The sequence below is a fragment of the Bubalus bubalis genome, chromosome 13 (genome assembly GCF_019923935.1).
Source record: "Bubalus bubalis isolate 160015118507 breed Murrah chromosome 13, NDDB_SH_1, whole genome shotgun sequence".
Classification (NCBI taxonomy): Eukaryota; Metazoa; Chordata; class Mammalia; order Artiodactyla; family Bovidae; genus Bubalus; species Bubalus bubalis.
In genome coordinates, this window is record NC_059169.1 from 5209399 (window position 1) to 5236291 (window position 26893).

Here is a 26893-nt window from a genome sequence, read left to right on the forward strand (position 1 = left end):
CTTTCCACACCAGTTAAGGCATGTCTGTATCTCTATAACTAAGCACATCATCATCCCAATACTTCACTGTTTATCACAACAATTTCCAGCTCTTCATTGGAGAGCTCACCTTCTCTTCCTATTACCAGTCTTTGCCTCCGTGAGCCTCCTGGCCTGCATGTGAGCTGATGGGCTTCATTCATCCCTGCCTCCTCCCCGTGTCCTGAGCGTGGTGCCTGCCATAGCACGGATCCTCCACATTTCCTGTTGAGTGAATGAGTGAATGAGCCAGTGAATGAGTGACTCCATCCGTCAGAGCCTGTCTTGCCCAGCACACAGAGACCCAGTCATCACGAGCCTCTGGGAGCCTTGTACGTTTCTCTGCGGTTAGCTGTCCATTTGGAAGCTGAGAGTAATAAATGCCACATCACGGGAAGTTTAAAAGGATGAAAGAGATAATATTTATAAAATACTTAACTTCTTTAGAAGGAAAATCCCCGCCAAGTCCAATGTGTATACTATTATCATTGACTCTCCCCAACCCCATCAATCACACATGATTCGTTAGCTGGTGTTTTCTCTCTCAGCAGCTGCATTTTTAACCCTTTTTTTTTCCCCCATTAAAGTATTCCAGGAAGTTGAGATGAATACTATTCCGTGTGAACCTCACACCTTCTTTAAAAATCGCAGCGTGTTCTACACTAATTAAAAAGGCGATATTTTTTTTAATCCTCCCAACATCTCACTGAGATAGGGGAGGGATGCTATTATTATCCTAATTTTGCAGCTAGGGAAACTGACACAGAGACACTCACTCACTCAGCACTAGATGGAGGATGATAATAGATGTAGAAATTGAATCTTTTGGTTTCTATTCTTAAGCTGATGATTCACAATAAAAATCACACTTGAGAATGCAATAAACTCTTCTGAATCTGTGGAGGTAAAAAAAACAACAACACTTTTTTCTCTCCCCTAAACAATGTTACACTCTAGAAATAAAACATTGACCATGAAGCTGTTCAGACAGTAATTTGCAACAGTAAAGTTGCCAGATTGTACTGCCTATTACAGAAAGCATGTGAAGGGAGCTGAAGGGGCTGGTAATCCCCTTCCTCGGGGCCTTTAGCCTGAAGTCTCAAAGCATGGCTTGGTCTGCAGGCTTGTACTTAGCTGTTTAGTTGCGTCAGACTCTTTGCGACCCCATGGACTGTAGCCCTCCAGGCTCCTCTGCCGGTGGGATTTCCCAGGCAAGAACTCTGGAGTGGGTTGCCATTTCCTTCTCTAAGAGATCTTCCCGAGCCAGGGATTGAACCCCCATCTCTTGTGTCTCCTGCATCGGCAGGCTGATTCTTTACTACTGCACCACCTGGAAAACTCCGTATGGGGCTGTGATTCCTACATCAGGCTGAAATCATGCTTGTTTGACATGCTAACATTAAAGCCCTTTTCTGTTGCATTGGCGCATAATTTTGCCTTATTTTTCTCAGCGATGAAAACAAGTTGCCCATGCTAAAAACAGACTAATAAAGTACAGCTGATTTCTTTATTAGTTATTCAAATACTTATTGAGCCCTGATGACATACCAAGCCCCTGGATGTTGGAGAGACCAAGATGAACAAGAGAAGCTGAGTCTCCTCCCTCACAGAGACTACATCAAAGTAGGAGTCACCATAAGCAAACAGCAAACAGAATAATTAAAAGCATCTGCTGTTCCTATCTGATGAGTTACAGGCATTGTTTAGTCACTAAGTCCCATCCAAATCTTTTGTGACCCCATGGACTGTAGTCCGTCAGGCTCTTCTGTCCATGGGAATCTCTAGTCAAGAATACTGGAGTGGGTTGCCATTTCTTTCTCCAGGGGAGCTTCCCCATCCAGGGATCGAACCCATGTCTCCTGCATTGGCAGGTGGATTCTTTACCACTGAGCCACCTGGGAAGCCCATCATGATGGGCTGAGGTCCATGAAGTAAATAGAGCCGAGTGGAGTTTGGCAAGTGATGGAGGTGGGGCGTCAAATGGGAGTTATGTGAAGACGAGCCCTTTCAGCAGAGACTTGAACCTTAAAGACAGGAACTGCTAGCAAAGCATATTCCAAGCAGAGGGAACAAAAATATAAGGGCTTTGTTTCCCCAGTCCTAAAAAGCTTTTCTGTTTCTTGCGCATTTTTCAAGACAAGCCCACGTGGTCTTGCTAATCATTTTCTTCCTTCGGGTGGGGGGAGGGGCGGGGGGCTTCGGCACATCTGCTTTTTTTCTTCATTCCAGCCCTTGTAAGTGACAATGTGGCAACAGGCTGTGGGGTGTTCCCCACCGAGACCTCCTCCATTCCCTTGGGTCCATGGCACCAAGCAGAGGACCCCACAAAGCTTCCAGGAAATACCTGGAACGCAAACTTCTGTTTGGGCGCACGCCTTTTATGTCCTGGCTGAATATGAAACCATTCCACACCACATAAAAGACTTGATAAGAGATCAGCTAGCTAGCTGTTGGAACGAAGCATCTTCATGCTTCCAAAGTTCTCCTTATCTTGTTTTATTTGCCTCGTTTCTGTTTGGCACCAAGTGGAGGACGGGACATGGGCAACACCTTACCAAAACAATGATTTCTTCCTGAAACGTCACCGGTTTCTGGAACTGGCTCTTGGCACCTGGTGGGGGACATTTCAACCCCGGGAGGTAGATAAATTATGTTTCATGCTCTCAGGGCACATCCCTGGCTTTCTGGGTCGCAGACACCTCCAAGAACACAGGAATTAGACCACAGTTGACTCTTCTTGTGCCAAACAGCAGTGGCTGAACCACGGAGGCAGCTAGTTCCCTGGGACGGCTGTTTCTAATTGCTGTTCCTCTCCACCGTTCTGGCTTTGTTTGGAGAGTAAAGAAAGTTTCTAAATATTTTGAACCCTGGGGTCCTTTGTGGCATTCCCTGGTCTCTTCTCCTTTCACTGAAACATAAAACAACCAGCGACTATTTGCTTGTGTAGCCATTTCCATGTGTATACACTCGGGAGGATGGGGATACAATTCAACAAACTGGTTCCCTCTCAGCTTCTGTCACGTTCCTTCCGATGTGAAAGGCTGAGGACCTAGAAACACTTGTTTGGAAGATGCAATCACCCCAGATGGCTTATCGCAAAGACGGAGCATGAGAGAAAAGATGCTGGCTTCACGTTCAAGTTCAACAAGGTGCAATTAGAGCTCAGCGCTCTCCTCCCATGTCCCTAATAAGGTATTTCTGGCAAATGATAATTAAGTCATGGCTTCGAGGCACTACGGTGTGACTCTTACAAATGGGCCAACTCGATTCGTCAAAATCACGTTTAAGCAACGCTTTGATCCCACCTGCAGCCCACACCTGTTTTGCGGGGCTGGGTGACCGGCGGGAGCGCGCAGGCTCAGTTCCGCCCACTGCCCCACCTTGCATCGCGTTCACCGGCTGCCCCGGCCCGTGTGCCCTGACTTTGATCTCCGGGCGTCGTGGAAGCCATCGGCTGTGACAAGAGTTTTGGTTCGGCCTCACTGCCTTGGAATGCAAGTCTCAAGGGTTCTGCCCCTGGAAATTGGATGACGAGGTGGCACACGTTCCAGGAGGGTAGGCTGGCATGTCGGGGCATCTCAAAGATGCTTTTCCATAACTTCATTCTTTTGGGGACTGGCCAGAAGTGATGAGTAGACCATAACTCTTAGAGGTTGCAGAAGCTTCCAGAGGACACTGTGAGCCCAGATTCATTACGGTCTGGATACAATTGCACTTTGCAAAGACAGTCGATGTGACATTCTTCCACCCAGGGTTCTGAATCAGTAGTCCAATCCTCCTTTTCTGCAGGCAGGTGGGAAATCTATATAAAAATTGGAATTTCAGGCATCGTAAGGAGCTGGGAATATTTTTACAACAGGAAGAACAACACAGTTCCCCCTTATTTAAAAGGGATCTCTTGCAGTAGATAAGGTGAAAGCTTTTTTTTTTTCTTTTCTTTTTTTAAACGGGCCACCTAAAATGTTGAGTCGTTTGCCAAAAGCCACATCTGACTCAAATAAGCAAATCTGTTGTGTATAGCCTGTGCATGTAAAACAGAATCCAAATGCAAGCATGCACACTTTCATGTTGTCCAACTACAGCAATCCGTATCTTATTTGTGTGTATCTTTGATGTCTATTATGTTATGTCCTCTGAAGTGATTACATTGCTTTCATTTAATAAATTTTTTTTCAAGTTGTTTTAAGTTTCTGAATGGAGAGACCGTAAAAAGAGAAAAAGAAAAAAGTGGAATTCCTAGTTGCCGCATCTCAGCTTTTATGTTGGAAATGGCTTATGTTGAAGTTCTTAGTCTAAACAATTTACAGTTTTCTGGATTAAGACCATGTAGAAGAAAGATGAAAATCTTCAAGGCAAACTTACATAAATGTTCTTGCTATTCAGTGGGAAAGTAGACAATTTGGGGCTCTAACTGTCGGGAACTATGGAATTTTTTTCTCAAACAGGGAAAAGGTGAGATTTTCTGGGAGAGGTACTGGCAGCAGGAAGATTCAATCTAGTCCCCAGACCTGGTTGTCCACAAAGGCAGATATGCCCTCACTGCTAAAGCAAGGAAGGAGCATGAAGTTTTCAAGTATGTATGAGGGAAAAAAACATATTCATTTGCTGTTCATCTGCTGATAGGAAGGGCTTGGGCCGCTGACAGAGCAGTTCCTGTGAATCTGACTATTATTTCAGGTTTCTCTCTTTTCCTCTTTGATAGGAAGATATTAAAAGTAAGTCTGGCAAAAAAAAAAAAGGACAGAAAAACAGAGTCTCTGAAGTTGCAACCTGTACAGATTCCTGGCCAAAATCCTTCATGTCTGGTGCTCGTCATCAGCGAGCAGTTTGCAGAGTCTGTTCTCTAAAGGATGAGAAAATTGCAGGGATATCTTAGAAGCCTAGAAACTTACAGACTCGTAAGAGGCGAATGAATACTTATTTTCTGCTGGAAGAAATTCTATGAGGAGAACTTTGAGTATTAGGATTACTGACATATTTAAGCTTTCCTTTGCTTTCCATGTACAGAAGCCACTTAAAAATTTTTTTTAGAACTATTATAGCTTGCATATTTATTTCTAGAAGGATTAACAGGTTGTACTATCTCTGCTCCTCAGCTCAAAATATAAATTGTTTTATTTCCCCATTTTCTTCACATCACCTCTGTTTGGTATGTGTTCATTTTCATATTAAGATAACTTCACAGCTAAGAACAAAAAAATGGAGTTCACTAATTTGGGGTATGGAAGATCCAAAAGAAACACAATGAATTTTCTTCCCCACCAAAACATCTCATAAGTCAGAGTTTTATTTAGGGGATGGGTGGGTGGTAACACAAAAACCCTTGTGGAATTCAGACACTTTAATTTATGAAGGATTAAAATCGAGGGGTGTGTATGTGTGTGTATGTGCGTGTGTGTGCATGCTAAGTCGTGTCTGACTCTTTGTGACACTATGCATTTTAGTCCACCAGGCTCCTCTGTCCATGGAATTCTCCAGACAAGAATACTGGAGAGAATAGCCATTCCCTTCTCCAGGGGATCCTCCCAACCCAGGGGTCGAACCCAGGACTCCTGCATTGCAGGCAGATTCTTTATCACCTGAGCCACCAGGGAAATCCTAAAGGAACCTATGTCCTCTTGGTATTTGAGACTGCTTTTTCCTTCTGGAACAGTATTCTCCAAATGTTGGTTAACTCCTAACTCCCTACCTGAGACGGAATGGAATGGTCTCAAGGAATTCCACACTTTGATTGACCCGAGCACAGCCCCTGCCACTGACGCTTGAACAGAAGGTAGGATTCAACCCTCAGTGACTGGTTAGGAGCCTGGGCTCCGGATGCTGAAGATTTGGGGCCAAAATTGCTTTTCCCACCCAAGCAGATGCCCTGGCGCCTGCCCGCCTCCTCATTTGTCAAATGGGGCTCACGACAGTACCTGGCTCACAGGGCAGCTGTGACTGGAGTGATTTCGGCCACAGGAGGCAATTTAGGGCCTCCTGGCCAGTAGACACGCAGATAACGTCAGCTTTCACATCCTCCCTGTCGTCACTTTTCCAACTAGCAAGTCATCTTCTTTATCCCCTTTTGGCAGCGGATACACACAAGGCTCCTCTTGATTCCTGCGTGCCGTCCCCATGGTCCAGTGCTGCCCCCGTGGCCTGCAGCCTGCCCTGCTTGTCAAGCTTCATCATCACTTTCCAGAGCGATTGGGGCACGTCTGCTTTCTGGGTGGTGCTGAGTGAAGGGTGGATGGGAAGAGCCTGAGATTAGGTGAGGTGTCTTCATGTTTAAACACAGATTTCTGGAACAAATGCAGAGGTCATCGGTGCTCAGGAAGAGAGAAAGCCAGGTTTGTGTCACTGAGTTCTTTTTATCCACAAACGCTTAACTAGCCCAGAGAATGTCTTGTAAAATCTGAGAAATGAGATGGATGTAAGTTTCTCGTATCATTTTCTCAAGGGTGTATTAATGGACTAAGTAGTTCTCATGAGGGTTGTTCCCACAGGGGATTCCAATGAGACGCTCTTGATGAACCACATTTTTCTTTTTTTTTTTTTTTTACACAGGAAGCTAATTCTCTAATACACTCCCCACAGGGGATAGAAATATTAGTTGCTGCAGCCACAGACAGGCAAAGAATAAAATATGACCAAGATTTATTCGAAGAGATATGCCTGTGACAAATTTCCATAATAACAAGAGTTTAGAAAGACTGGTGTCATGATTTTGACCGTGAAAGACAACTTTGGTTTAAAATTTAGAAAAGAAAAATATCTAATTCTAGTAAAATGATGTTCTGGAGAGGATTTTTTTAAAAGATGTTTATAAAGGAAATAGCCCACTGTTAAAATATCTTTCATGAAAGTGTTCCTTATTTGTCTCATAAGACCACGAAGCCTGCTGTATATGACAGTCTAATCACAGAGGCTGTGCTTTTCCCCCCTCTGCATTTTCCCTTAAAGCCAAGGAGGAAGTCAGCAAGTTTTTAAAAAACTTTTAAATTTGTATTGAGGTATAGCTGATTAACAAACAATGTTGTGATAATTTCAGGTGAACAGCGAAGGGACTCAGCCATACATATACGTGTATTAATTCTTCCCCAGTCCTTCTCCCTGGAGAAGGAAATGGCAACCCACTCCAGTGTTCTTGCCTGGAGAATCCCAGGACAGAGAGCCTGGTGGGCTGCCATCTATGGGGTCACACAGAGTTGGACACGACTGACGCGACTTAACAGCAGCAGCAGCAGTCCTTCTCCCATCAAGGCTGTCACATAACATTGAGCTGAGTTCCCTGTGCTGTACAGGAGGCCCTTGTTGGCCATCCATTTAAAATACAGCAGTGTATACGTGTGCATCCCAAATTCCCGAACTATCCCTTCCCACCATCCTTCCCCCTGACTAACCATAAGTTCGTTCTCTCAGTCTGTGAGGAAGTCAGCAAATGGACTGAACTTAACTTTGTTTAAGGAGAAGGCAATGGCAACCCACTCCAGTACTCTTGCCTGGAAAATCCCATGGATGGAGGAGCCTGGTGGGCTGCAGTCCATGGGGTTGCTGAGAGCGACTTCACTTTCACTTTTCACTTTCATGCATTGGAGAAGGAAATGGCACCCAACTCCAGCATTCTTGCCTGGGAAACCCTATGGACAGAGGAGCCTGTGGGGTTACAGTCCATGGGGTCGCAAAGAGTTGGACACGACCAAGCAAGTAAGCTCATGTATATCACTTAGATGGCCAAGCAGATAGAAGGCACATCGTAAATTTACCCTTTGTCATTATGTTACTGTTATACTGTGATAGTCTTCCCTGATAGCTCAGTTGGTAAAGAATCTGCCTGCAGTGCAGAAGAACCTGGTTCAATCCCTGCGTTGGGAAGATCCTCTGGAAAAGGGATAGGCAACCCACTCCAGTGTTCTTGGGCTTCTCTTGTGGCTCAGCTGGTAAAGAATCTGCCTGCAATGCGGGAGACCTGGGTTCAATCACTGGGTTGAGAAGATCCCCTGGAGAAGGGAAAGGCTACCCACTCCAGTATTCTGGCCTGGAGAATTCCATGGACTGTATAATCCATGGGGTTGCAAAGAGTCAATCACGATTGAATGACTTTCACTTCATACTTCATGCCAATTTTTAGAAATTAGATATACAGCATTGGAATTACTAGGTCGAAGCATAAAATCATCATTTTGGTCTTTTAATTTTTGCAATTATTTCTGTAAATAATAAGTTGACCTGATTTTTAGCCATAACTCATGGGTGTGGACAGGCTTGGTAAAATACTAAAGTACTTGCCTGGAACTAGTTAGTAAATAGCAACTGGATGAGCCCCTCCGCAGGGTCTTTGGCCATCCTGCTCTTTCCCTGGAATGCTCAGACTTCTCCAAGGCTCAGGAGAAATTCCAGAACTTTCTCAGCCTCTGTGGCCTGGGTCTGATCTGATTGGTGAGGCCCATACCAAGTCAGTCATTAATTAATTGATATGCTTTCTGACCAATGTTGCCACAACACGTATTTTCTGATAAATAGTCACCAGCGTTGCTTAGTATCACTATCCTAACTCTCTGCTTATTTGTTGGCCATAAAAAAGTCATTGCAATTTAATTCCCATTCCCTTGAGCATTTGTGAGTTCAACATTTGTTTACATACTTGCATTGTCCATTTGCATTTTTCCTTTGTAATCTCCATGCTGGTAATTTTGTCTATTTTTCATTGAGGGTCTTAGTGTTCCTCTTAATGATGTATAGGTGTTCTTCATTTTATTTTTAAAGTTTATTTTATTGAAGTAGAGTTGATTTACAGTGTTAATTTCTGCTGTACAGCAAATTAATTCAGTTATCCATGCTATACAGTAGGACCTTGTTGTTTATCCATTCTCTATACAGGTATTCTTGGAAATTTCAAATATTAACACATTTAATGTATATTTATTGTAAATGTAGTTATTAGTTTGCTTATATTGAATGTTGTTAGTTATCTTTTTTTCTGAAGTTTATCTTAAAATATCAAGACATTTAAATTCTTTCATTGCTGTGGTATTCAGAAATCTCCCCTCTGTTAGAGTCAGAGAAAAAACTAAATTATGTCTTCTTAGCATCTTTCAACCTTTTGTTTTAATGTCATAAACATTAATCTCCTTAACCATATAGGTAATCTTGGTGTCTGATGAGAACTAGGAGCTATAGTTGGTTGTTTTCTGATAGGGGGTCCCCCCCGTTTGGTTGACTTAGATGCCTCCTTTATTCTGTACATGATTTCTGGCTTAATTGCCTATTTTAACACTGCTTTGGAAAGAGAAAGGCTGTCCTGTGTTAATATGTAGTGCCTCTGGTTTCCTGGCAAGCACGATGCCTGCAGCATCTTTCTAAACCGTCGCGAGGTCCATGCCATAGCTCTGGTGTAGGAACAAGAGAATCACAAGAATTGCTCTCAGCCCACTGGGTCTTAGCAAAGCAGCTCGCTACTCTGGAGTAGTGGCTTTGCCAGAACTCTGCATATAGCCTCTGAGTTGGGCCTGGAATGCTCTCTTAGAGAAAAATGAGGTTAGAAGATGTATTCATCACCTCTGACTCCACAGGTATTTTGCTAGGACAGGGTCTAATTTGGACTGTAATGTTGTGCTTTCATAAAATAAGTTTAGAAAAGGAAAAAAAAAAAGAGTATGAATTTTCAAGGATTTATTTCCATTGATTTCATAGGAGAAAGACCCTGGGAATGGAAAAGATTCTTGGATCAAAACTGAAATTTAATGACTTCTTCAAGTTGTAATGACAGCACTTTTCTGTAATTTTAGGAATAATTTGGGTGAACTCTTGCTTTTGCTTCACTTCAGAAGCGAGGCATAGAGCAAGCATGGCCCAGAGGGAAACAAGCGTCACTTCATTTCACTTTTGACCCATCAGCAATTCCAGGTGAAACACACTTAAGGTTAAGACATTTCTTCATGGACATCATTGCATGTTGCTGTTGTATCAACTCCAGACTACGTTTTCAATTACTTAGCTACTTACCTTGTGGAGAAGGAAATGGCGACCCACTCCAGCATTCTTGCCTGGAGAATTCCATGGACAGAGGAGCCTGGAGGGCTGTAGTGCATGGGGTTGCAAAGAGTTGGACATGACTGAGCGACTAAGCACAGCACAGCACAGTTGCTCAGTCATGTCCAACTCTTTGCAACCCCATGCACTGTAGCCCACCAGGTTCCTCTGTCCATGGAATCACCAGACACGATTACTAGAGTGGATTGCCATTTCCTTCTCCAGGGTATCTTCCCAACCCAGGGATCAAACCCATGTTTCCTGCACTGGCAGGTGGATTCTTTACCACTGAGCCACCTGGGAAGCCCAACTATTATAATGAAAGTGAAAGTCAATAGCTCAGTCATGCCTGACTCTTTGCGATCCCATGGATTGTAGCCCACTAGGTTCCTCTGTCCATGGAATTCTCCAGGCAAGAATCCTGGAGTGGGTTGCCCTGTCCTTCTCCAGGGGATCTTCCCAACCCAGGGACTGAACCCAGGTCTCCTGCATTGCAGGCAGATTCTTACCGGTTGAGCCACCAGGGAAACCCTATTATAATAGTGTCATATTATAAGATTTTACTTTACAAGTAATTAGTGTACATTATTGAAGAAGACCTAGCATTCTGAGTGTAGAGAAGTTACAACAGGAAGTGCATTTCATAGTTTCTTTTGTGGGAGAAGAATTCATCATATTACCCCTTGTCTCACTGGCAACTTATTTCTTACAGTGTGTATGTGAAGTTGCAGAAAAATAAAGACACAAAATTTAAATTTGAAACTTTATTTTAGGATTGATTAAGTTATGTTATACTGTCAATGTGTCAGAGGGGTTTTTGGAGTATGTTTTTTGTTAGGCTATCATTTTTAAAGAAACCTTTAACAAATAGCATTTAGAACTAATACATAAATCTGTCAGTATTTTCAAAAGGGCTATAGAGTTTCAAAGAGAAAAGCATTGTTCTTTACCTTGCCCAATATAGCAATGAAACTAGGGCAAGCTGATTTTGTGTAAGATTCCGAAGCTCCACTGTCATGTCACGAAGGCTTAAAAGCCCTTAATTTACATTTTCAGAAAAAAAATTATAGAATTAAATATCTTTGAACCAGCAAGACTGTTCATTACAGGAAGTTATTATTTTGATCAGGCTGTTGGTTTCTGAAGTCTCTTGGCAACAATACAAAAATAGCTTTCCCTTGTTAATAAAGAACAATCTGCAAAAACAAATTAGAAATGTGTTAAGGACAAAATAAACAGACATTTTATTTTTTAAACTTGGGGGCCTCTGCCTTTCACAGACTTCTGGAATCTGGGGCGCTCCACCCAACTGCTACACACTTTATTGCTCTGTTATAGGTTTGGCATGAGACGAATAATTTTCCAACTGTTGGAACAATGTGGATTCACATTTTTCCAGAAGGGGAAAAAAAACTCTATCTTACATATTAAATTCCAAATAGAGAAACAGTGTCTGTATCACTCTTCCCATTTTATGATGGAATTTGAGAACTAAGGGAAAAATTAGACATAAGAAAATGGTATATCTAAGTGTAGTTGAAACCTACATCTGGTGAAAGGATTTTTAAATCGGTGGAGAAAAGTCAATTCACAGAGCCAAGCTCCCATGTTGTGAAATCTTACTTGTAACAGTCACTTGAGGCCAGTCACCTGGGATTTGTCGAAATAACTCCTGTCTAGTTCTTACTGTTACATATTATACACGCACTGCTGGCTGCCAAAGAGAGCTTGGTCGAACCTGGGCCAAGAAATCGTTCTCTGAATACTTGCTTAGTCTAATTGTTCCTCCTAGGTGATCAGAAATTAATATTGACTTAGCTGCCATTGCAAGTGACATAGCTGTTCTGGCGGGGTAGAGAGAGGTTTATGTTTTTGCTTTTTATTTTAGGAAGGATGACATTGAAAATTTTCATATTCATACAGAAGGATGATGTAAAAAATGTGCAGTGGAAGGTGATCTTTCGTATTTCCCCCCCTACTTTATGAAGCGGACAAAAAGAGATATCCAGAGCTGTTCACAAGACTTGTATGAACAAATTCACTCAGTTGGAATTAAACCCTGGCTTAGGCACCACAGGTAAAGTGGTTCCTGTTTTGCCCTCCTGAGTTGAAGCGTGACGATGGAGTGAAATAAAGGAAGTGGGAGGCGGAGAGGTTGGCTGGCTGGTTTCTACCAGGTGAGAGGGTAGCACCGTTGCATCAAGGTGACAAAGCCTGCAGGTGTCTGCTTCTGTGAGACTCATTTCCTAAGCATTTTGCTCGGCTCTTATTTCTTCCGCTCAGATGTGCGTGGTCGCACATCATTGCAGCCGTGTTCACACCCATGCTTGCTGGCATGTCAGCCTAGGAAACATTTCCCCGGCTTGTCCTGCCTGCTTCCTGAGTGTGGTGTGCATGCCTGCTGTCCCGGGGTCTTTTGTTCCCCACGTCCCCTCCCTGGCCCCCACCCTCCCTGGGGCTGAGTTTTGCCCCCATCTGGTCTGCCTCTATCCCCCTCTCTCGATCCCCGGCCCCCTTGTCCTTCATAGGGAAGCTCCAGAGGGTCTGGCCGCCGTCTGGGACCAGGTGTACTGTGGCTGCTCTGGGGTGAGGGTGGCAGGGTGAAGGAGCCACCCACGGTGCCGGGTACTTGGGGAGCTTTGTGACTTCTGTCCCTGGAAAGGCAAGCAAAGCTGATACCACAGCGCTGAAAACTTGAGCATCCCAGGAGACCATCTGGGTGCCACCCTCGGCTTTCAGGGGAGTGAGGTATCATTACCCTAAAGGGGCAGCTGCGGTCTTGAGAGGTTAAGCGAACCGCTCTGAATCTCACAGCTAATGAATGGTGGCCTTGTGTGTGCAAATGTGTGTGCGTATCTGTGTGTGAAAGCATGTGTGTGTGTGAATGTGTTTGTGTATGTGAGTGTGTGTCTGTGTGTATCTCTGTGTGTGAATGTGTTTGTATATGTGTGTGCATGTGTGTGAATGTGTTTGTGTGTGTGTGTGTGTGTGTCTGTGAATGTGTGTCTGTGTGTGAATGTGTCTGTGTGTGTGTGAGAGTGTGTATGGATGTGTATATGTGTTTATGTGTATCTGTGTGTGAATTTGTGTATGTGAGAGTGTGTGTGCTTGTGTGTGTGTGTGAATGTGCGTATGTCTGTGTGTGTGTGAGTGTGCGTGAGAGAGAGAAACTAGAACATTGGTAGCTTTCTTCTAGAGTTGCCTTTTTATCCCATTTGGAGAATTTTTTTAAATACAGAAAAGTACAAAAAATGATATAACAATTATACCCTCATCACTCATGTTTAAAACTGTTAAACATTTTGCAATACTCTTGTGTCTTTTTTCTATCTATCTGATAGAAAATCATATAGATTTAAAAGTCACGCAGGAAAAGTATGCATTCGTGATCTTAGGGGAAAACAAGATAGGCAAAAATAGGAAAAAGAATGAACGCGTTAAGCCTCTTGAAAAAGGCAGAGAACAGACTGTACAGCAGTCACACCAATGCCCAGCCTTGCCCAGCCCCTGCCACCGCCTCGCTGCCTTCCTTTCCCTTTCAGAAACTAAACACCAAGCAGCTTCAGTCTGGTGAGAGTCCCTTCAGGGTTACCTACATCTCCACAGCCATAAACAGAGCACAGTATTGTTTTACATGGAATGCTCCCCTGTCGTACTTTATAGGTCATCAGGAACCTTGATTTCTTTGTTAACATCATTTTGCTGAGATGAAACACACATATATTTAGCTCATTCATTTTAGCCATCGTGCAGTGATACACTGTGGGCCCGTAACATGTTTTGTCCAGATGGTCACTTCTAAATGTCTGGGCTCCCGATTTGTGATCCGAGCTATGGCATTTCTACTCCAAACCACCCCACCGTAAACGTGCCCGGAGACACCTCCCTGTGCACGTTTGAGGGTTTCCCTGGAGATGAAATTGCACGTGTTCACCGATCAGGCATTTCCCCATCTTGTCGTCCATATCGCTAAACTGCTGTCCAAAGTGTCTGCAAGAGATAGAGGCCTGCCAACATGAATGGGGATTCTTTTCCCCTAAATTCTTCCCAAAGGTCAATGGGCTTAGTCTTTTTAACTTTTATTTAGTGATTGAAATTTTTTTTTGTTGTGCAAGCAAGAGGAAAGAGACTAGGTGAGTGCTCAGAACACTTCAGCATCTGCTAATCCCAGAGTCTCCATCCATCTGGGATTAGCAGACTGTTATGGAGAGGACGGATAAGTATCAGGGCCCTACTGTATAGCACAGGGAACTAGATTCTGTATCTTATAATAAGCCACAATGGAAAATAATATGAAAAAGAATACATAGATATATATGTATAACTAAATCACTTTGCTGTATACCAGAAACTAACACAACATTTTAAATCAATTAGCTTTCAATTATATACTATACTTCAATAAATTAAATTTTACAAAGACCACTTCAATGTATGTGGAAATGTCATTATGATAAGATCATAGGAGATAGTGGGCTTCCCAGGTGGCGCTAGTGGTAAAGAACCCACCTGCCAATGCAGGAGACATAAGAAACTTGAGTTCAATCCTGGGTTGGGAGGATCTGCTGGAGGAGGGCATGGCAACCCACTCCAGCGTTCTTGCCTGGAGAATCCCCATGGACAGAAGAGCCTGGCAGGCTACAGTCCATGGGGTTGCACAGAGTCAGACATGACTGAAGCGACTTAGCATGCATGCACTACCAAAACTGTAAAGTTAAAGCAGAGAGCCTGGAAAGTTGTGAACAAGACCACTTTTGCCATTTTTGTAGATTTTGAGGACATAGTGTTGACTTAGCTGCTGTGTGTTAACGATAGTGATATACACATACTAACTCTGTGTAAAAGAGCGTTTGACGATTGAAAGTCTGCGTATCCATATTTGAATGCCTTCTCACAAGTTAACTGCTTGATCATATAGTAGAAAAACCAAAACCTAGAAAGTTTAATGACTGATCCAAGATTTCATAGGAAGATTTCTTGTAGAAGAAAGAAATTTTGAAAAGACTGAACATCTGGCTGAGAAATATTGAAATAAAATAAATGGTGCTGGGGCTTCCCTTGTGGTCCAGTGGTTAAGAAGACACAGAAGAGCCAAAGTAAATAAATAAACTAAATGATGCTTACGGGGCCCACGAGGTCTCCTCATCATTCTATGTACAATATACGTCTCTCAGCAGCTCCCATTTCTTCAAGGATGTACCCCCTGTGCCAAGGGCAAAGCCTGGATTCTAGAAGATGCTCAATATCTATAATATTAGCTGAATTGATAAATAAGGTAAAAGAGGGAGCATATTGAAATCCCTGTGGTGTGTATATGCATATGAATTTGTATTTGTAAATGTATTTGAAACCTGTCCCCAGAAGATTCTGTCTCCCAGAGAATCACAAATCTATTTTCTTCCTCCAGTTCATCTCCTCGTTGCCTCTCTGGGCCCAACATGAGAAACTTAATTGCAGACTGACCCAAATAAAGGGGGAGGTTGAACCAAATGAATAGTACTGGATAAACGGACTTGATGGAAAATTGTATGCAATAAAAACAGGGAACATGAGATATAAACATCATTAGGGTTGTGGGTAGGAAAGCAATTTAAATCTTGTGACAAATGTCATCAGTAACATATACAATATATTATGGGACAAATTATAGTAGTGTTAGTATAAATTGCTATAAAAATATAAGAACAAAGTCTTTTTAATAACTTGCAACAGGAGGGAACCTAGAACATGAAGCAAAAATTAGTCCAAAAGTTAACTGTAGAAAATTAAAAAGAGATCATTTTGATAGCAATAAATGATTAACTTTATTGATTAAAGGAAAGGGTTTTAGATGAAGCATTAAGGCTTAAGGGCCTTTTTCTTGGGTTTTGGAATGTGTGCTGACTTACATTTGGAGGAGCAATCTGGCGTTAAGGGTAGTTATTTCTTGAGCTTTAGGAGAATAGGTTTATGTTGAAAGCAAAAAACATCCAAGGGAGAAGGGCATGGCCACCCACTCCAGTATTCTTGCCTGGACAATCCCATGGACAGAGGAGCCTGGAGGGCTACAGTCAATGGGGTTGCAAAGAGTAGGACATGACTAAAGTGACTTAGCACCCATATCAAATTGACAAGAAATAAATTGAGAAAGGGACCTCAGGAAAAGAGGTGTGGTGCATGGTTTGAGAACCAGATAGCATTCTGCTAAGGCCTCCGGTTCTTAGTCCAAAGAAAGAGACAACCTCCTTTCCGACATCCTGTAATTCCTCCGCTGATTCACTCGGATGGTGTCAGAGAGCAAGCACCCGCACCACTGCTCTCCGTCAGAAGTCAAGCTCTAGGAGAGGGAAGGAAGAACGTCCCCATATTTCGGGGGAATGCATTGAGCTCAGGATGGCATGGCACCTCTCTCCCAGAGGAGCCGTGAGGTTTCTGCAGCTCGTGGTTATTACTCATCTGAAGGGCAACGCCTCTACCCCACAGGGTCTCCTTGTGCCCGGCTGGAGGATCCTTTCATTACAGAGCACTTCTGTGTCACATTAAAAGCCTTTACCAGGGATTTTATAACCCTTATTTACTGCTCTGCATAGCAGCCTTACAGCGCACTTCAGCCCTGCCCTTTAGACTTCAGGGAACAGCTGCTGGGCACACCCAGTACCAGCCTTCCGAAGGCTCCTCTAGAACGAGAGTTTCTGACTTATGAAAGTTAAAGTTTAGGAGTTGTCATGGTCAGAAAAAAGGATATCTAATTTAACTGCCTTTGGACTTTGAGGGTTATGAGGGGCGCAGATTAGCAAGGAAAAAAAAAATTCTTTAAAGTTCAAGGCCTTGTCTTTGGCTCTGGAAATTTCTCTGTGTTCTAAAGTGGATAAGAAGATATTAAATGTAAAGAAAAACACACAGGCACAGAAGGAGTCACTGACATTTATTTTTCAAGCTATGTGTTGAATTCAATACAGGAAGGAGCCAGGAACGGAATATTTTACACTAAAGTTACAAACAGAAACACCCAATGCAGTTTCTGCCTTGTAAACCTAATGGTTTTTTAGCATTTGCCACATATACCATGTTTATTACATGAAATTTATTAAAAATAGCACCTGTTCCCTGCTTGATGTGGAAGGAATTCAGTAAAGTGAACATCTTCATTGTGCTGAAAAATTTGTTTCGGGCCAGACCAGGAAGGAAATTTATTAGGTGTATTTAAAATTTTGCTGATTTTAAATTCATGCATTAAAGAAGAAAATGATGCTCGGCACACCTGAGGAAGAGTCTATGTAATGGAATTCTTGGAGGATTGGTACACCCCTGAGTCATTTAAAGCCAGACTGCATTCAACATTCAGGAGCATTCCTTGGGGAATTTCTTGCAACTGACAATGACTAGGACGCACAAGGAGAATTCCCTTCTCCTTCTGAGGTTGTTTCTCATTCTTTCTGCCCTAACTTGTCACTCTTTTGATTGAAAAAGAATGTGATGTGTTCTGGGTCTTTTTTTTAAGTGCCTATTTATGAAATGTGTACCTCAGTTACACAGTAAAATAGAATTCATTAAAAAAAAAAAAACAAAAGCAGGGAAGACTATGAGGTTGCTATTTAAAAATACATTTTCAAGATAATGTGCTAATTGTCAGTGGATTTGAAGAATTTTATCAGGAATATTCCACTGTGTTTGAATAAGGAAGCAGTCTGAAATCCGCTATTACTCCTCATTTCCCGAATCCAAAGTGAAAGGAGTCGCAGAGGAAATTAAAATCCCACGTAAGTGACTTAATAAGCCTAGAAGAATAATTCGATTCTTTTTCACCCATTAGCCATTTTCTCTTCATCAAATGATAACTATTGGTAATGTAAAACAAGAACAGCGTGTTCACTTTTTTCCCTATTGATAACAATATGGAACCTTGAAATTCGTCGTGTTAGGTACTAACCAAGTAGTTTAAGAGTGGCCAAACCTGGTTAAATGTTGCCTAAATAACTGTCTGCAGGGTGAACACAATTGCTGCCACTCAGGGGATGTTCGTTTAAACTCTAGTGAATATATATTTTTAATTTAAGAAACCACAGCTGGCTTACGTGCACTGTAATGATAGTAATATTATTCTCCCAAGAGATAACAGCATTCCTATGGAGTCTAAGTAGAAATGACACGTTTATGGCATATATTTGCGGGCTTCCAGACACAGTCGTTCCCCACCAGCACAGTCAGAACTATGAACAGAGCTGGAGAAATGAGAACACTCCATCCTCTACCCCGCAAAAAAGTCATCTTACCTTGTCAGGAAGATAGTGCCTTCAGCTTCGGTAAATTTCAGGGCTGTAATTTAAAAAGAAAAAAAGAAAGGATAAAAGAGAAGGGGAAAAACAGTCAGGCAACTTGCATTCGGAATGTTTAGGGTTCCAGCAGGGCTGGAACTCTGCTTTTCAGTCTTTGCAAACATGCATGCGTGTGTGGTCAGTTGTTTCCGGCTCTGCGACCCCGTGGACTGTAGCCCGCCAGGCTCCTCTGTCCATGGGATTCTCCAGGCAAGGATACTGGAGCGGTTTGCCATCTCCTCCTCCAAAGGATCTTCCTGATGCAGGGATCGAACCCCCATCTCCTGTTACCCTTGCAACTCCTGCATAGGCCAGCGAATTCTTTACCACTTCAGCCACCTGGGAAGCAAAGATTTCTGCCGAAGCACCGAGCAATTTTCCCTTAATGCCTGGTGAGAGCTCACAGTCTTGCTTGTCTCTCTCTCCTTCTGTCTTTCTGCAGCACGAAGAACCTTCCCCCTCTGACCCTACGCAGTGTGTTGGTGGAAAGGGCCATGTTCTTTTACGAGCAGCAGGAGGTGGATTTTGGACGGGGGTGCACGTTCCCTGCTGCCCTTGTGATCATGCAGCCTCTCACTAATGGGTTGAGATACGTTTTGGCCGTGGGTTGGGTTGGTGTCGTCGCCATCGCTATTGGACCTGACCCGTTTGAGCACAGAAAATATTTTCCCCCAAGATCTCCAAAAATAATGTTACAGAATTGTTTTTCTGCTGGTGATGCAGCCGTTTGGATTCCTGCATGAGCTGCACTGAGACTAAGTGCAGAAAGGGAGGCGTTGATGTGCTGAGACCTTTGATCTCTTCCTGCTCTCCAGCTTTGGGAGTTCATCAAAATCAAGTCAATTTCAGGAAGGTCTTTGCCCAGGGAGGCATGTCTGTCGACGCTGCTCCTGGGGCCCTGAAACCCTCTCCAGGCCAGGGAGGTGACCCATTAGCTGCTGTTTCCTTCCACAATCAGTCGGCTTTTATTTTTGTCCCTGTGTTTCTGGTTCCTGTTTTGTATCTAGGCTATAAATTAGAGTCGAAGTTACCAAATAGAATTTTCTACACTATCTTTCCATTGAAATATGTGTGTGTGTGTGATTTTCACTTTGATGATGCTCATAGTTACTTTGTGTTTTACTGTCAGAACAGAGTGAGCCAAACCATATTCTTAATAAAATGCAATTTTATTTGTACCGTGAAAGCGCTTAGGACATCCGTTTCTAATGCATTACTCCAGACGATGGTATTATTCTACTCGGTCATCCCTACCTCTGTCTTCACCTGGCTAACTTGGACTTCTCCTGCAGGTCTTGGTGTGCCTATCACTTCCTCAGTGATTTTTCCTGAACCTCTCCCTTCCCCCAGGACTGGCTTCCACTGCTCAGCGCTCCTGCACCCTCTTACTTTCTCAGCAGACTAGCTTTTGGAGTCTTTCTTGTTGACCAGTCTTTTTATTCCTCAGGGTGAGGAGTGTCTTTGTCCTGTTGCAGCTGGAACCTTAATGCCCAGTAGTCGTGGAGTGTCTGTGGGAGGGATGACTGTCGGCCACACCCTGATCCAGGTCTATTATCATTCATCCACAAACAATTCCATGCTGACAGGCTCCAGCTTCCCAGTCAGACTGTCTCCCAGTCCCGCTGTACCTAACACCTTTTATTCACAGAGGAATGACTCAGCAGAAATATAATGTAGACCAGAAAGAGGAATTTAAAAGTCAAGAGACCCCTGGCTTTGTGCAATGATTCATTTGGACCTTGCTGAGGGTATACAGAACTGCTTAAAACTTTCCTTGCTTGTAAAGAGCTCAGAGGTCTTCCCGGGTGGTGCAGTGGTAAAGAATATGCCTGCCAATGCAGGAGACATGAGTGTGAGCCTCTGGCTGGGAAGATCCCCTGGAGAAGGAAATGGCAACCCACTCCAGGATTCTTGCTGGAGAATTCCATAGACAGAGGAGCCTGGCAGGCTACAAGTCCATGGGGTCGTGAAGAGTTGGACATGACTGAGCACGCATGCAACATAAAGAGCTCAGAGCCTGGCTCAGAGGAAAGGGTGCAAAAATCATTTAAAACATTGAAACAAGTGGAGTTAGATGTTCTAACATGACCATGGCAGCATCATGCTTAGGCATGGAAGGTTCCAGAGCTGTCCTTAAGAGTAAGTTGGCCCTGAAGTAAGGAAAGGCCATACAGTTACAGCAGGGTTTTGGGAACTATGGCCCATGAGCCAAATCTGGCCCCATTACCTGTATTTCTGTGGCCTGGGAGCTAAAAAAAAAAAAAATTTTTTTTCTGTATATAAATGGAACAACCAAAGAAGAAAAATAATATTTCATGACATATATAAACCTATATGATATTTAAACTCAGTAGCCACAGAGTTTTATTGGGACGCAGCCATGTCCATTCATTTGTGTTCAATGGCAGGGCAGTTATGACAGAAATTGTAAATAGTTCAAAAGCTAAAATTATTCACTATTTGCCCCTTGACAGAGAAGGAAAACCTTTCTGGTTCCTAAGTTAGTAGAAACAGCATCTGCAAAGCTCTCTCTGCAATCTATTCAGCTTGATTTCAATGTAAGAGGTGTGTGTGTTGCAGGGGGTAGAGGGGTGTGCATGTGTGGAAGGGGCCAAGAAATATCAGGAAATGAGGTTGCACAGATTTTGGACACCAGGATGAAGACTGGGCCTCTTCTGATGTTGGCGGAAATCTCATGGAGAGGTTTCAACAGGAGAGTAACCAGCTCAGACTTGTGTATTTTGGAGCTGGTCTCTCAGGAATTTGTGTCTGTGTGGGGTGGCCTGGTGGGTAGAGACCATGAGATTTCACTTGATAATTAATCTTATCATTGTCATTAAACATATCCCCTTTTGTTATGTCTCCACCAAAACTATTTTCAACCTATAACTTTCCCCCCGCCCACCATGCTTTCAAGAAATCCCTTCGAAACCATTATCCGAGTCATGAAATTTAATTTACTTGTGTTGGGAGAACCTGTAGACATATCTAGGGACTTTGAGTGTTTTCATGGGGAAAACGCTGTACTTAAGTCACCATACAGTTGTGATTCACAACGTTTTTGTTTGTTTCTAGAGCAATTTGCCAAGAGTGTTCCTGGCCCCTCGTCCTGGAAAAAAGGTCTCGCCATCTTCCCTCAAGGATTCTTTGGACTTCAAAGAAGACTATGAGTAGCTGGCAGGAGGAATAGGCCCCAGATGGAAATGTTATCAGCACCCACGTGTGCATACCTCTGGAAATGTTCACATTTTAAAATTGCAGAGTTAGCATGCTCTGGTCACCTGTAGGGGCCCTCTTTGAGGTATATAGTTTAACTATTAATTCTATACTTCAAAGAACATGTAGTTCACGAATGCAGCTGCAGGGCATTTAAAATATTATTCCCACCACTGTGGTCACCTCTAATTTTGCCTTTTAAATAACAAAAATCAAATGTAGAACTGTAGTTGTGAGAAGCTAGGGCAGAAGAATTTCTAGAATAGAAGGCCATCTAAGTTACCTTTCTTTTAGAGACAGCCTTCCTCTGGCTTTTAAATGAAATTTGTAAGGTTTGACTTGGCTGTCATTCAGGGAAGTGTTCATGTTTATGAGGAAAAGACGATATATAACCATCAATATCTCTGATGGATAGAAAATGTGGAAGAAGGTATATTATAGTTTCACCTTAACATATGAGTTTCACTGGTGGGAGGAAATGAAAGGTCAAGCTTTTAAATATTCTTTGTGTTGTTTTTGCTAATAATTTTCTCTCCATTTATATTTCACTTGTTCCCCAAATGACAGTTATTAAAGACAGAGCAACAATTTTTTAAAAGAATATTGAAAATTATATTTAAGAAAAGTCATGTATATTATTCAAGTTATATGAAAATATTCTGTAAGTTATGTGAGCTCCACAGTCAGCCTGAGCCACATGGACTGAGGGTTGTGGAGGGAACCGATTCCTAAGAAAAAAATCCAATGCAGTTAGTGGAAGATTTGCTGGATATTCACTAGAGCACAGACTCAGGTGACTTTTGGCAACTTCTGGTTCAGGTAGCAAAGAATGAAGCTGATAGCAAAGAGTGAGGTTGATGGAATCAAGACGTTTTCCTTATAAAAGTACCTGGTGTTTGCCTCCTTCATTGGCTGGATTTCTGCTTACTGAGTGGGACTCGGAAGAAAACACTGGGGGTGGTGAGAAGAGCTGTGAGATAAGGGCAGTGGGTGGTTGTGGCTGCTGGTGTGGAGGAGAGTGGAGAGCTGAGCCGCACACTCACGTGGGGCGACGTTTGGTTTGAGGCTCTACTGCGGCCATCTTGAAATGCCTCACAAGCTTTGAGCAAGAGGTTCTGCGTTTCCACTTTGCACTGGGCCCTGTAGATTATGTAGCAGGTTTCGGTGAAGGGCTACGGCTTTATCTGGAGCTGGAAGAGCAGAGGTCAGCCTCAGGAAGGAGACCTGAATGAGGCTCACTGCCGTAGCAACCTCATCCAGGAGCACTGACTGCCAACGGCAAGAGCTTAACAGGGTTTCGCCCTTGCAGTGGGGCATCCTCAGTAACAGCCAGGGGAGAAATGTTGACCTCAGTGAGGGGACTATAAGGTGAGAACTTCATGGGGGGAGGTTTCTCCAAAGGACTCACAAATGCCTTCAAGGCAAACACGCTTTGAAGATGCCCCAGTCCAGTAAGCCCCAGAGGCAGCCTGGTGGAGACAAGGGTTGGGCAAGAAGAGAAGAACGTGCTGAAACGCAGAGGCCGCCCCCTTCTCCTTGTGTCCAGTGGGATCCTGCCCTTTGTGCTCAACAAAGGTCATAGGTCTGTTCTCATAAAGCACACAATTTTACAGAAGTTAGCCTTCTGGGTCTTATTTTTGAAACAATAAACATTGAAGTGAAAAAGCACTCGAATATAAAATTTTATTAACATCATAAAAAGCTTAATATTAGAAACAAACTTTATGAAGATAGAGCCTTCCAGAAATGCCCTTTAGGGTGGTCAGTGGCATTTGGTAGCGAAGGAAAACCACCATGCTTGAGACTCCAGTGAGAGCAGATCTCTGCCTTTGGTGATAATTGAATCTCAGTTGTGGTAGCTTATTCTAGGAGGGTCATACCTGTGTAGTTACAGAGAGGAAATTAAAGGAACTAACCAGCGAGTCATTCACAGTACATTAAGGTCATGACAGAAGCTAATAAGGGAATTCCCAGTTTAAGCTTCTCTCCCTTCCATAGGCTCGGAGGAACATCTGAAGGAAGAGGTTCAGAAGACACCCCGGTGTGAGCTGGTGATGGAAGTCAGCCTTAGCTTTCTATTTCCTTGTTTTCATTAGCTTGAGTTACAAACCGAGACTTTATTGAATGCCCTTTTTGGTAAGTGCACTTCCTTTGTTTTTCTTCCAAGTTCCCTGGTAAGAGAACTTCTGTAATCCATAATCACCTATTTTATTTCTATTTTATGTGATTTCACAGTGAAAGACAAACTTATCCATTATCTCATAATTACCTATCTTGTCCGGTTGAACAATACTTTTCTTTGTGTCACAAAACCTTCTTCTAAGAATTTGGTAAAACTGGTTGAGCAGGTTCCTCACTGAGCAGAAATCAAAAGGGAACTCACGGATGGAATCTCAAGCATTTATTTTCATATATGAGTGGGTAAACACTGCATATGCAACCAGAAAACCTTTTTTTTTTTTTTCTCAGCATTCACAGGGAGCATGAAATTGATGTCTGAGAATAAAACATAAGTACCTCCGGTATTTCAGTCAAGACAGAGAAATGCAGAGTTGAGAATCTCAGGACAGACGTTTATTATCACCTGCATTTTCATGGCAACTTTGGGATCTGCCTGTGGCCAACAGAGCTTGAGGTTTTGACTCTATTTCACTAAAGTGAAAATTCAAATGACTCCTTCAAAAATGAGTGTGTGGATATCATTCAATTCATTTATTGAGTAAATACTGAAATGACATAGTTTACTTTTTTAATGACCCAAGTGAATATACAATTTCATTCCATTTTGCTTTCACTGGTGCCAGTGAAATTGAGAAATGCACCCCATGTTATAATAATAGTCCATCTTTAAAATGATAGCTTTTATTCATTAAAAAAAAAAAAAAGAACAGTTAGGTAGAAGTTTAAAGTAAAATCCTTCAGCTTCTTTTAATGTAAAAGTAATATTTGATCACCATCCTGAAATGGTGTAATTTACCCCCTAAGCCTCTTCCAAGTAAACAATCCCCCCAGGATATCAGTTTTCTGTAGCAACACACTTAGGAAAAATAACATAGTTCATAAGCCAAGAATAAAATTCTACTGCCCAAATATTTGCATAGGTAAACATTTTCAAATTCATGTTCTACATGCTAAACCTCTTGGTGTTTATAAAGGTTTTTGCCATTAGCCTTCAAGTTTTTGTTGGACAGATGTGTAAAACCAATAATTACAAGTAGGGTGTAAAGAGAGAAAAACAAAGAGAATTTTACTCATTATTAGCACTTAAAATTATGCTTTGCTCTTGAGATGAAATGATTAAAACACCAAAGACCCTGGGCAAAAGTAATTTGAATTTGACCTGTTTTCAGATCCATGTCTTGAATTTGTCAGGATCATTTCATGTGGCAGCAGGGGAGAAGCTGGCTGAGACCCAACATAAAAGATGCACCATTCTGGTGGGATATGATGGCTGGTTTTTTCTTTCCAATTGAGGTAACCTTGAGTAGACTTACCTATATGAGACATTAAGTCTAAGACATCTCAGCAATTGCCTATGTGTGGATTAAAACAGCAATATTAGACACATCTAATTATATCCACCCCACTCACAAAAACAAAAACCAAAAACAAACAGTCAAATCTGAATACTTATTCGAAGGACTGATTCTGAAGCTCCAATGTTTTGGCCACCTGATGCAAACAGCTGACTCATTGGAAGACACCCTGATGCTGGGAAAGATTGAAGGCAAAAGGAAAGGGGGATGACAGAGAATGAGATGGTTAGATAGCATCACTGACTCAATTGCCATGAATTTGAGCAAATTCTGGGAGATAGTTAAGGACGGGGGAGCTTGGCGTGCTGTGTAGTCCATGGGGTCACAAAGAATCAGACATGACTCAGAGACTGAACAACAACAACACTCAGAAAAAAAAAAAGTCCTAAATATTGGGGTAATGTGAAAACTTTCTAACAAAATCAAATCAAAGGATTGTGTTTAAATTTCTTCTTTTTTTTTTTTTTTTGTATCAGCTTGGTTATGTTCATTGCTTTTCTAAATTTTTTTTTATTTTTAAATTGGAGTATAATTGTTTTATGATACTGTGCTAGTTTATGCTCTCTGATGAAGTGACTTAGCTATTAATATGTATATACATATATCCCCTCCCTCTGGACTTCCTCCAGCCCCATCTCCCATCCCACCCCTCTGGGTCATCACAGAGCACAGAGCTGAGCTCCCTGTGCTGTGCAGAAGCTTCCCTCTAGCCATCTGTTTTATACACGGTGGTGTATATATGTCAGTGCTATGCTCTCAATCCACCCCACCCTCTTCTGCCCGGCCCCCGGGTCCACAAGTCAGTTCTCTACATCTGTGTCTCTATTCCTGCCCTGCAAATTGATTCAAAAACTAAAAATAAAGCCACCACGTGTCCCAACAGTCCCATGACTGGACATATACCATGAGAAAACCATAATTCAAAAGTTCACATGTATCCCAATTCATTGCAGCAGTATTTACAGGAGGACATGTAAGTAAGTATAGTCGCTCACTTGTATGCGACTCTTTGCGACCCCATGGACTGTAGCCCACCAGGATTCTCCATCCATGGGATTTTCCAGGCAAGAGTCCTGGAGCAGGTTGCCATTTTCTTCTCCAGGGGATCTTCCTGACCCAAGGATTGAACCCAGGTCTCCCACATTGTAGGCAGACACTTTACCATCTGAGCCATCAGGGAAGTCAAGTAGGACATGAAAGCAACCTAAATATCCCCTGAATGGATAAAGACGTGTCTAAATTTCATAGTATTTCAGCACATATGCTTTTCACTGCACAAATAACTTCTAGAAAACTTTCCTAAATAATTTCTTGAAGGGAAGTCATGAATACCATTGAGGGAGGAGGCAGATGGGCACCCCCCAGGATAAAGTGATTGAAGATTCATTCCCTGTGGGCAGAAACTCCAAGACTAGAATAACAGAACAATTAAGGAAGGAGACTGGTTTCTTCCCAGACCACATATTTCTTATTCCCAAACTCAGAAGACCTCCTTGACCACACATGGGTGGAAAAGACTCCTTGGACGCCAAAGAGGAGTCACGTCAAGCGCTTTTCCCTACCCAGATGCCTTTTCGAGTAAAATTCATCTTGGCTAAGAAATGCATCTGCACGTGTGGAAAGATACTGAGATATACCAAATATGGACTGTGAACCAGGTAAATCAAAATGGCCAAAGGAAACCTGGAAGAAATGCCCCATAAAAGTAATTCGAACTGCCATGAGGGTGCCACTCTCTCACCCTGAGTCTGCCCGTGTGTCTGTCCACACGTACTGTACTCTTTTTCCTTTTAATAAATACTATACTTGTTTCCCTAC

At 42.6% G+C, this 26893-nt stretch overlaps 1 long non-coding RNA gene across 2 annotated transcripts; it reads left to right on the top strand.

Moving 5' to 3' along the window:
• Positions 1–430: 430 nt before the first annotated feature.
• LOC123328946 lies at positions 431–26893 on the top strand. 2 transcript variants are annotated; one of them, XR_006543973.2, is made up of 6 exons: positions 431–3573; positions 4464–4591; positions 21399–21624; positions 23538–23675; positions 24912–25013; positions 26560–26893. It is a non-coding gene; the product is annotated as an uncharacterized LOC123328946 (long non-coding RNA). The 2 variants fall into 2 exon arrangements; XR_006543972.2 differs by having other exon boundaries at positions 435–3573; positions 24890–25013.